We start from the raw sequence: 11,095 nt of genomic DNA, 5'->3' as shown, positions 1-11,095 counted from the left end.
AGTAGAGCTGTTCTTGTCAAAAGTTATTTTTTACTCTCCCTTTAGGCTTTTCCCTTGAACAGGACACTGAATAACCTTGGCACTCTCTCAGATGCTCCTCCTACGCTCCGGGAGATCCCTGGGGTTAGAATTCCCGAAAGAGGAATCCTCTGGAAGAGGAAGTGTGTTCGGGGTGAATGAAGCCTGGGTGTGTCTTTCTCTTGGCAAAAGCCCTGCCCCAGCACCATCAGGTACTCTCCTATTGACTTTCATTGTAGCAGGTGGGTGCAGGTATAGCCACCTGCCAGGTGTTTCTGAGCTTCCTCAGGTGTGGCAGAGCTAAGGAGAGGCAGAAATGAGTTGGTGACAGAATTCTCTGGTATTTGACACCCTGGGAGAAGCATCCACCTTCCCTTGGCCCTTTGAACCTGGAGTTGTTTGGGGGAAAGCTGGAGGGAAAGCTTGCCCCCCCCCTGCCCTGAATGAAGGCTAATTACACTTGGGGAGAGGCTTGGTCTGCACCTTAATTTGGAGAAGGTACCCAGGTTCTTCAAGTTCCCTCAGGCTTTGCTCTTGCCCTGCCTTTCTGGGGTGGCCTGGCGCTGAAAGATCCCAGATTTCTCCTCATCACATCCTAGCTCCACCCTGCCTGAAATTTGGGGAAACTTGAGCCCTTTTAGCCTGAACTGTGATTAACATTTGGTGCTGGGAAAACCAGGGTTCTGGGAAAAGCTTGAAAAACTTAAGGGTGAGGGGGGAAAGGGAATTTCCAAGATGCCCCTGAGAGATTGAGACAGGCCTCTGGGTGGGAGGCTCAAGAGCAGTGGAACTGAGAAGGGTTGATGGGGAAACACCGCGGGATGAAAGGCTGAAAAGGAAGACACGTGAGGATGGCAGATGTAGATCCCTGAAGAGCCGCAGCCAGGGGCAGAGACAGGGCAGGACTCGTGGGCGAGGTCCTGGAGTCTAGTGGCTGGTCTGGGGCAAAGAATGGAATTTAGATTTTTTTCCGGTACTCCGCTCATGCTTATGGTTAAACCTCACTGCCTTTCGGAGGTCTTCCCTGACCAGGTGAAGTCTTCCTATTCAAGCAGCTCTGTCATAACCCTCATCCCACTTCAGAGCTGGACTTGGGGGTTCGGGGCCAGAATCCAGCTCCTCCCTCTTTCTCTCAAATCAATAAATGAAATCTTAAAAAAACAACAACAACACTAAAAATACTGCTTTATGACTCAGCAATTCCACTTCTGGGTATGCAACAGAAGAAACCCAAAGCACTAATTCATAAGAACGTATGCACCCTTACGTTTATTGCAGTATTACTTATAATAGCCAAGATCTGGAAGCAGGCTAAGTGTCCATCAGTAGATGAATGGATAAAAAAAGCTGTGGTATATTTACACAGTGGAATACTACTCAGTTGTAAAAAAGAAAGAAATCTTACCCTTTGTGACAGCATGGATGGACCTGGAGACTATTATGCTAAACAAAATAAGTCAGTCAGAGAAAGACAAGTACCATATGATTTCACTCATATGTGGAATCTAACAGCTGTCTAATCTGACAGCTGTCGGGGTGGGAGTGGGTAGAGGAGCTGTGTGAAAAAGGTAAAGGGATTAAGAAAAAAACCCCAAAACTCATAGAGACAGACAATAGTTTATCAGAGGGAAAGGAGGGGGGGAGGTAAAAGAGGGTAAAAGAGGGATAAATGGTGATAAAAAAACAACAACTTGACTTGGGTGGTGAACACACAATACAATATATAGATGATGTGTTATAGAATTGTACACCTGGAACCTATATCATTTTTTTTAATTTTAATTTAATTTTATTTATTTAATTATTCATTTTAGGGGGGGAGGGAGAAAGAAAGAGAGAGAGAGAGAGAGATAGAAGGGCAAGGAGCAGGAAGCATCAACTTCTATATGTGCCTTGACCAGGCAAGCCAGGGTTTTGAACCGGCAACCTCAGTGTTTCCAGGTTGACGCTTTATCCACTGCACCACCACAGGTCAGGCGGAACCTATATCATTTTATTAACCAATGTCACCCCAGTAAATTCAATTAAAAACCAGGTGAAAGTGAACATGGCCCAAAAAAGTGCACAAATGCCGAGGGGAACCAAGGGGAAATGAATGTTGCGAGGGTGGCCAGAGAAGAGCTACATCTTGCTTTAAGTTTGAGCCCTAAACTGAAGTTCTAGCTCACTGCTAAGAGATGACAACTGGCTCCCGTGCAGCACGCCAGATTGAGTGAGCCTGTACCTGGGATAGAAGGGAGGTTAGCCAACCCAGGGGAGAAAGTGCTCTAGGAAAGGGAGTCCAAGTGAGTGGACAGACCCTAAGAGCTGGGATGGTACCGCTGAAGGGTGTTGCTGGTTGGGGTTTCCTCCAGGAAACAGTAGATACCGAGGTAGTCCTTGTGCCTGGCCCGCTCCCACACCTCCAGCGTTTCAGATCTGACAGCTGCCGCCCCGCTGCCCCCTTACTACGGCTATGGCTAGCCAACTGCCTCCGGCCACAACCCTCCTCCTCCCAGGTCTCCTGGGGTGAAGAGCTCCTCAGCAACTCCCTGGCTCCCAGAGCCTGTGAAAGCAGCCCTTTTCAAGTGACATGGTTCATGGTAACAATAAGGGAAAAACCACATCCTATTTCCACAGAATCACAGTTTCTGCTGACATGCCTGGATTTGTCAGTTGGACAGGGTGCTCTCGAGCTATAGTCTCTATCATTTGCTGCTGTGCTTTCTCTGTGGGTGCAGGGGATAGATCTCTTTATTTCTGCAGGAAGGAGGTTAGAAGTCAGAAGAGGTGACAAAAGGCCTGTAAATGAGAGAAGAGCACTGGATTGAGAGTTCGGGGTTGTGGGTTCTGGTCCTTGATCCACCACTATTCAGCTGTGTGGCTTTGGGTAAGATGCTTCCCTCTGAGCCTCTGCTGCTTCTGCATCTGTAGTGGAAGACTGGACGCCATGCTCCCTCATGTCCGCTAGAGTGAAGTGGCTAAGGATGGCGGTGCTGGAGTTGGGCTGCCAGACTGCATGTAGCACTGCCACCTACCTGCTGCTGGTGCCCTCAGGCAAGCTCACTGGCAGCTCTGAGTCTCAGCTTTCTCTTCTATGACAACAGACACAACTGTCTTCCTCCTGGAGCAGGTGTGAAGATTAAAAGAGATAATGCATATGGGTGCTTCAGACGGTGCCTGGGCGGATGTATGTGCTCAATACTCTTTAACTTTACTGTTAGTCTAGCTTTACCATCTATAAAATTTTGAGTTTTGAAACAGGAGATAATGAAATAAAAAGCACATGTTACATTTGTACCTAATTCTATTTTTTCTGATTCTTCCTGGAGTGAGTTGAGACACAAACACAGGAGAGCAGGACGTTGCCTTCACCCAGGGGCTCAGGCCTCCATCAGGGGTCCTGGGTGACATGTTGCCCCTGTAAAGGTGACATTGTGATGTGTTTCCATTGCAGGACGAGGGAGGAAAATGAGCATGTTTGCATGGGGTGTGAAAAAGAATTAAATCTTTATCTTCCATTGTAGTAAGCTGATACTAAAATCAAGAATTAAGAAACAGCAATAAAAGTGTGTTCTGTAGAATTATGGAGCTATGTAGGAGAATAAAAAGGTGCATTTGAAAGCTATTGCCTACAGGCCAGAGGATGAGGTGGGCTGAAACCACGACCACAGTTTTTCATCATATAAATGCCTTCTAAAATGATGGAAGTATACACATCTTTGATTAAAAATAAAAATTAAGCATGACCAGGCAATGGCGCAGAGGATAGATCATCAGCCTGGGATGCAGAGAACCCAGGTTCAAAACCCCAAGGTTGCCGGCTTGAGTGCGGGCTCACCAGCTTGAGTGTGAGGTCACTGGCTTGAGCCCAAAAGTCGCTGGCTTGAGTGCAGGCTTGCCAGCTTGAGCGTGAGGTCGCTGGCTTGAGCATGGGATCATAGACATGACCCCATGGTCATTGGCTTGAGCCCAAAGGTCACTGGCTTGAAGCCCAAGATCGCTAGCGTGAGCCCAAGGTCACTGGCTTGAGCAAGGGGTCACTCGCTCTGCTGTAGTCTCCTGGTCAAAGCACATATGAGAAAGCAATCAATGAACAACTAAGGAGCTGCAACAAAGAATTGATGCTTCTTATCTCTCTCCCTTTCTGTCTGTCTGTCCTCATTTGTCCCTCTCTCTGTCTTTCTCACTAAAAAAAGAAAAAGAAAAAAATCAAATTAGAAAATAAATATTATTCCAAGGTCTATGGATGGGAGGATGTGAGGATTTACTGCTTAGTTAAAGAAGTTTAAGCTTTGGGCCCCTTTTGAGACTTGCATGGTCTCCCTGTAAATTTCTTAAGGGCTCCTAAAATGAGCTTACATGTCATACATGCTCTCAAAATTCAGGAAAGTCAGGTATGTTAGTCTTAATCAGTTCAGATCAGTGTCCTTTTTGATTCTGGCTTCTCCTCTGTCACATTTCCTTTCAAGTCAAGTGACATTACAGAGGCCCCAGTATCTAGGGGATCTGGCTAAGGAGTATCTGAGATGCATTTGGCCTTTAAAGAGACATATTTACGTGGCTTGTAATCACATCTGTATGTGGTTAAGATATCACTACCCATCTGGTGTGCGAATGACATCCAACAATCCTCCGTCCACGCACTGTACTGGAAGTGTGCCGGTGGTGGGAGCGAAGCCCCTGCGTGAGACGCACGGAGCCAGAGGACGTGCGGTGGGGAGTCTTCCAGGCACTGGACACGTACACTCAGCAGCCAAGGAGTTGGTTTTTATTAACATCTAGTCAAAATGGGAAAAGTTACTTAACAATGCAATATACATAATCAGAAATAAATCATATACTCTTTCCTTTTCTGATGGGAACCTCATGAAGCAGAATTTATCAGAATTTCTGTGTTCATAAGGCACAAACCTGAAGTATCTTTCTTGAATTTCAACTATCAATAACAAAAACCCAATTTTGAATAACCATATCAGAGAAAAGGCTGACTCATTTTTTTTTACTCTTTATAGAAAATAACAACTAAAAATCAATGTCATAGAAAAGCAAACACAGATGTGCCAAGTAGTTAATTTATAAAAGGATTATTTTCTGGATTTTGTGGTATTTGTCAGCTTTTAAAAGTTTTGCAATTTGCTGTGATTTATTTCTCATTCCAAGTAAATAGTCACGTTTGTCCCTACATTTTTACTTCTATTTTAAAACTCCTTTTCTTAAAAAGCAGCCCATGAATTACGGGCCCTATTCAAGCTGGGTCTGGCCCTGGCTGGCATTGAGGCTGGAGGGGGTTCAGCATAGAATTACCAGAGTTAGCAAATAGAAACGCAAGATGCCCAGCTCACTTTGAATTTCAGATGGGTCAGCACAGAAATCTATTTATCTGAAATGCAGAGTTAATTGGGCATCATGTATTTATCCAGTGGGAATATGAAAGAAACAGCAGCCAACTCAACCAGGGTGGAGATAGGGAATCAAAATGATCTACATAGACCTAATCCATTTCGTCCAGGTTCACTCAGTAGGGCTATACTTTGTTCAATTCCACAGAGCCTCATTCTCAAAGATGGCAGTGGGCCTAGTGCCCTCTGGAGTAGGGGGGAGGGGGAGGGGGGAGAGGAGGGAGTAAAGGAAGAGGGGAGAGATTTCACAAAAGAAGTCACACTGCAGCTAAGTCTTGCAAGTTGGGTAGGTGTTTGCAAGGCAGAAAAGCAAGGGCAGTGCTTTCTAGGTAGGAAGGGACAATAAGGTGTGGGGGGACTAGTCAATAGAGATGAGGTTGGGGATGTGGACGAGGTTTGATTTATGGTGGGTCTGGGCATGCCATGGGAAGGTGATTACTTTTTTTTTTTTTTGTATTTTTCCAAAGTGAGGAGCGGGAGGGGGGGTAGGGGGGAGGAGGCAGACAGAAAGACTCCTGCATGCACCCAACTGAGATCCACCCAGCATGCCCACCAGGGGGTGATGCTCTGCCCATCTAGGGCGTTGCTCCAATGCAACCGGCACCATTCTAGCTCTTGAGGTAGAGGCCATGAAACTGTCCTCAGCACCCAGGCCAACTTTGCTCCAATGGAGCCTTGGCTGCGGGAGGGGAAGAGAGAGACAGAGAGAAAGGAGAGGGGGAAGGGTGGAGAAGCAGATGGGCGCTTCTCCTGTGTGCCCTGACTGGGAATTGAACCCAGGATTTCCACATGCCAGGCTGATGCTTAACTGCTGAGCCAACCGACCAGGGCCAAGGTGCTTACTTTTTATCTTGGAGCCATGCTGCGAATTTTAGGCTGAGAAACACCAAGACTGAGTTTGCATTTTAGAAAGTCTGGCTGACTAGGAGAAGATGGGTGGTTAGAAGTGAAATAGGGTCAGTGATGCAGAAAGGCAGGCAGATACTGAAGTCTTCCCCTTACCCATCCCTGGATCCCCCTCCCATGCCTCCACAGGGGCTGTGTCATGGCATTTGAGCCATAGAACCCATTGATATAAGGAGTCAATTGGTCTCTGAGGCTCTAGGTCAGCAGGCCTTGACTGAGAGCCCTGTTGGAGAAAAGGTGAAGGGAATTTCAGGTTGATGTAATTCAGGTGCCCTGAGTGAGTTTGTCCTCTACCCCCCCCACCCCCCCCAACCAGCACAGGAACAGCCAGAAGGCACTTCCTCTGGTCATCACATCCTGGGTGAAGACAAGTCAGAACAGCTTGGCTTCAGAGAGTTACATCACCCCTCCTGCTAAACAGGCTTGAGATTCCCCACAGCTTTATGTTCCGTTCCACTCCACCTGATCCCAAGGTGAGAAAGGGCACTGAGCTACAAGTCAGGACATGGAGGACTGAGAACAGCACGCTGCTGCCTTGCTATGGGACAGGAGGCTCGTTTGCAGCTCAATTTGTCCATTGTTCTACTGGGAATGTTGAACTGGGCTCCCTCTGTTATTTTTCTTCTCATTTTTTTCTTTTTTTTTTTTTTTTTAATTTTAAGTGACAGGAGGACAGACAGATTCCAGTATGCACCCTGACCAGGATCTACCTGGCAAGTCCTGTGTGGGACCAATGCTTGAATCAACTGAGCTATTTTTAGCACCTGAAGCTGATGTGATGGGACCAACCAAGCCATCCTCAGTGCCTAGGGCTGACGCTTAAACTAAGAGGGAGAGAAGGGGGAGAGGGAGGGTATGAGAAGCAGATGGTCACTTCTCCTGTGTGTCCTGACTAGAGATTGAATGCAGGACGTCCATATGCTGGGTTTATGCTCTATCCACTGAGCCAACTAGCCAGGGTGTCTCTCATTTCTAAAACCCAAACAAATGAGAAACTTTTTAGGTTTAAGTTCTCCCAGAATTGGGAAGTTTATCTTTTTTACTTTATTTTCAAAGCTATATACAATTTCCAAACATATGATATAATTTCAATCCAGATATATTCACCAAGACCTCTAAACAATTATGTTCTTTCTGTTTTTCAGTCCCTATTTACTTCCCAAGTGAAAATATATCTCTCAGTATTAATATTTCTTTCTTCCACAGACCCTTTCTCTATCATACTTTCTAGTGTTGTATAGTCCTCACAGTGATGAGTTCTTCCTCTAATGTAATGGGAATAATTCACATAGACCTAATCCATTTCATCCAGATCACTCAGTAGGGCCACACTTTGCTCCACTCCATGGAGCCTCATTCCCATAGAAAGCAGTGGGCATGGTGCCCTCTGAGTTGTCCAGTGCCTGGCCTATGTTTTGTCTGAGCTCTAGGACTTAACACTTAGAGTGAGCAGCCTCCACTCTTTTATAGAAGAAATAACCCTGAAAAAAAAAAAAGGAGTAAATTACCCTGGCACCATCATGAATGGTTCATGAAGTCAGAGTGCATTGGAGATAGGGGTGGGGTCGATTGGAAAGTGGGAGAGAACTGTGTCCAGCATCTGCCACTCAGAGAAGTTTTTATTCTGGCTGCTGGTGTTCCTTCACATTCTTCTTCACCATTGAAAGTGGAAAATAGAGCTCTGGTATCCCAGGAGTGGGTCAAGTGGTTCTAGAATACCCAGTCCTAAGGCTAGACAACCCGATGTCTGTGGAGCAAGTCCATAGTTTGATAGCAGTCCTGGGAGGGATGCCATTCCTTCTCAACCAGTTTTCTTATTTTTTATCTGAAGTATTAGGCAGTAAGGCTTAAGATGGAGAGAAATCATTTCTTATCATCCTTTCTTCCTCCCAATTTAGGGGCTGTAAAATGAATAACAAAGCTTGTCATTTTTAAATCATTCATTATGTGAATATTCAGTTGGCACGTTTAGCACCATTTTTCAGAAGAATAAACAGAGGCACAGAGATGAACTGGCTTGCCTTCAGTCTGACATCCACAGGGAGCCGAGGCAGTCAGCCCAGGCTGGGTTGACTCCAGGGCTATAGTCCCAACCACCATGATCCCCTTTGTGCTGGAGAGGAGCTCTGGACCCATCACATATTTTTCCTTCCTCTCCAAGCTTCCTGATGTATCACTTTGCCCTGAAATGAAAGCTGGGTCAAAATATACGGTCTGAGCACCAGGGGATGAATGCGGGGTGAGAGCCACACGGACAGTTATGCAATCATCTCACATGAGGGGCTGGCCCATCTGTGAGCTAGAAGCCAGGCAGCTCAGGCCCAGCTGGGAAAATAGCACCAGCTCCTCTGCCCATTCCCTGTCCCAGGGAAGCAGGGGTGGGGGTGGGAGAGATATCTGGACTCAAACGAACCTCTTTCTCCCCTCCCCTGAAGAAGCAGAAAGGCACTATGTGTAAGTGTTATCGAAGGTGTCTTCTCCTTTCCAAGCGCCTGGCACACAGCATCAGAATGAATGACATTTAATGACCTCTTACTGTGGATCAGTCCATTAGTTCATTCAAATTCTCACTCTTTATTTTACCTATTTTATGGCACTTCAGAAAGGTGAATAGACTTCCCAGTGTCTCATGGAGAAAGGAAAGCCAGGGCTTAAATCCAGAGCTACACTGTGACCCCTATAGTCTACTGCTTCCCTCAGCATGTGTTATTTCTTGTCCAAGTTGCTGGACAACAAGACTTCTAACCCAAAGTTCCTTTCCCTTGCACCTTCCTCCATGAGTTCTCAGGCCTGCCTGGCCCTCTTCCTCCCTGCCAGGGCCCTGCCAACTCCTTTGCCTCCCCAGTCTGGCAGGGCAGAGTCTGGGCCACACTGTTGTACCAGCCCGTTGTCCAAAGGACCTGTGGGGTCTCTCGTAATTACACTTCATCCCAGAGTTGCTTCATTTTCTAAAAATAAGATCTGTTTATTTTGAGAGTTTGTTTCTGTGGTGGGGGACTTTTCATACCCTAATTTTCCATCACCATCATCCCAAACCCTTATCCTTAGAGAATTCATGGTGTAGAGTTTGTGGAAAAAGTAATTTAGACACAGGACCTTCTGGCTGAGGACCAAGGATTCCAGGGTATGTTACTGGTTCTGCGCTCAGAGCTCTCTGCACCCTGGTTTCATTCTCTCTCTCTGCATTAATTGAGAATGAAAGACTTTCCAGTGACAAGATGAAGAGGAATGAGAAGATGTCCACAGAAATCCTTGTATTCCTGAGAAGAAGAAGAAACGTTCCCTGCAAAGTGAAACCATTTTGTAAGATGGATGTCTGTAAAGCATTTAGCTAGTGCCTGACACCCGGTAGGGGCTCAGTTGCTGTATGAACCGTTGGGTGTGCTAGAGTCACTGGTACCTGCAGTCTCCTGGGGCTGGCTGCTCACAGGGTGTGGCCGTCAGGACACTGCTTCCCTGAGTCTGCCTGCCAGGGACAGTTGGTGCCATGCCACAGCTCTCAGAAAAGTGACCTAACTTGGATTTTTCTGTATGGACACAGAATTGAAAGAAATTCTTATTTGCATAAAGATGGGAAGTTTATTTTTTCCTAGAATCTACATGTCTAGACCCAGAGAAAGAAGCATTTCTTCATAATGATTAATCAACCATATTTCAAAGACAGAAAAGAGAACAATTAAGGAAATGAGATGCTAAGGAAACAAGTGGGGAAAAAAATCTCCCAAAGGTGGACCCACCCAGTAAACCTTGAGAGCATTTCCTCTTATCCACCTGCATAAAAGTGGCTAGCCCTTTCCAGGTGGCAAAGAGCACCGAGAGAGAAGTCACAGGAGCAGCCTGAGCACCCGGGGAGAGGTGAGCCTCAGGCCAGCTTCCACCAGAGGCTTGTATTCGTCTTCATCCTAGCCTTATCCTTCTCACTGCAGAGGTGACCTGTCATCACTGCGTAAGGCCGCTGGAGTCCCAGGCACTGGGTATTTTGTAGAATGGGGATGGGGACTCAATATAGAGGGTAAACTTTCTGGTACCTTATTCTCAATAAGAAAAGATGAAGAGTGGGGAAAAAAAGGAAGGAAGGAAGGAAGGAAGGAAGGAAGGAAGGAAGGAAGGAAGGAAGGAAGGAAGGAAGAGAGGAAATCTAACATTTACTATGACCTTTTGTTCTAGGAACTGTGCTAGGAACTTAATATCTTCTTTATAATCCTCTGCAATATTAAATGTGAGGAGCACCTCTTGTTCAGACTACCCAATCAGAAATGCCTTTCTTTCTGCCTGGTGCGAGGGCAACTGCGAGGCTCTCCAGCTGAGATCCTCGAGAGAACAGAGCTGTCAGTGGGATGGTGTAGTGTTGAGGACAGAGGGCTCAGGGCCAGCCAGCCTGCCTTCTAATCCCAGCTCTGCGACTTGGTGGCCATGTACATTGAGGAAGTCCCCTCACTTCCCGAAGTCTCAGTTCCCTCTTTGGTAAAATAGAGCTAGAAACAGATCCCACCTCACAGGGTGATTGTGAGCATTAAATAATTATGTCAAATGCTTGGCACAGTACCTGATATGTGGTGTGTCTGATAAACATTCACTACTACTATTATCTGAATCTGCCAAGATGTCTGGGATCGCCCAGCTAAGGAAGGCATCTTTCTCTTCCACAGCATGTCTGGGCCCCCTAGCAGCATGGGACGAGCAAGGAACTGCTTCTGACAGTTATGTTGTCAGAGGAAGTACTGTGTTCTCTTCCTCCTCACTTGGCCACCTAAAAGCACCCCAGCTGCCCGTAGAGGGGAGAGAGCTCT

Source organism: Saccopteryx leptura, chromosome 2, assembly GCF_036850995.1.
Source record: "Saccopteryx leptura isolate mSacLep1 chromosome 2, mSacLep1_pri_phased_curated, whole genome shotgun sequence".
NCBI lineage: Eukaryota > Metazoa > Chordata > Mammalia > Chiroptera > Emballonuridae > Saccopteryx > Saccopteryx leptura.
The sequence above is the reverse complement of the archived record's forward strand: the minus strand, read 5'-3'. Positions refer to the sequence as shown.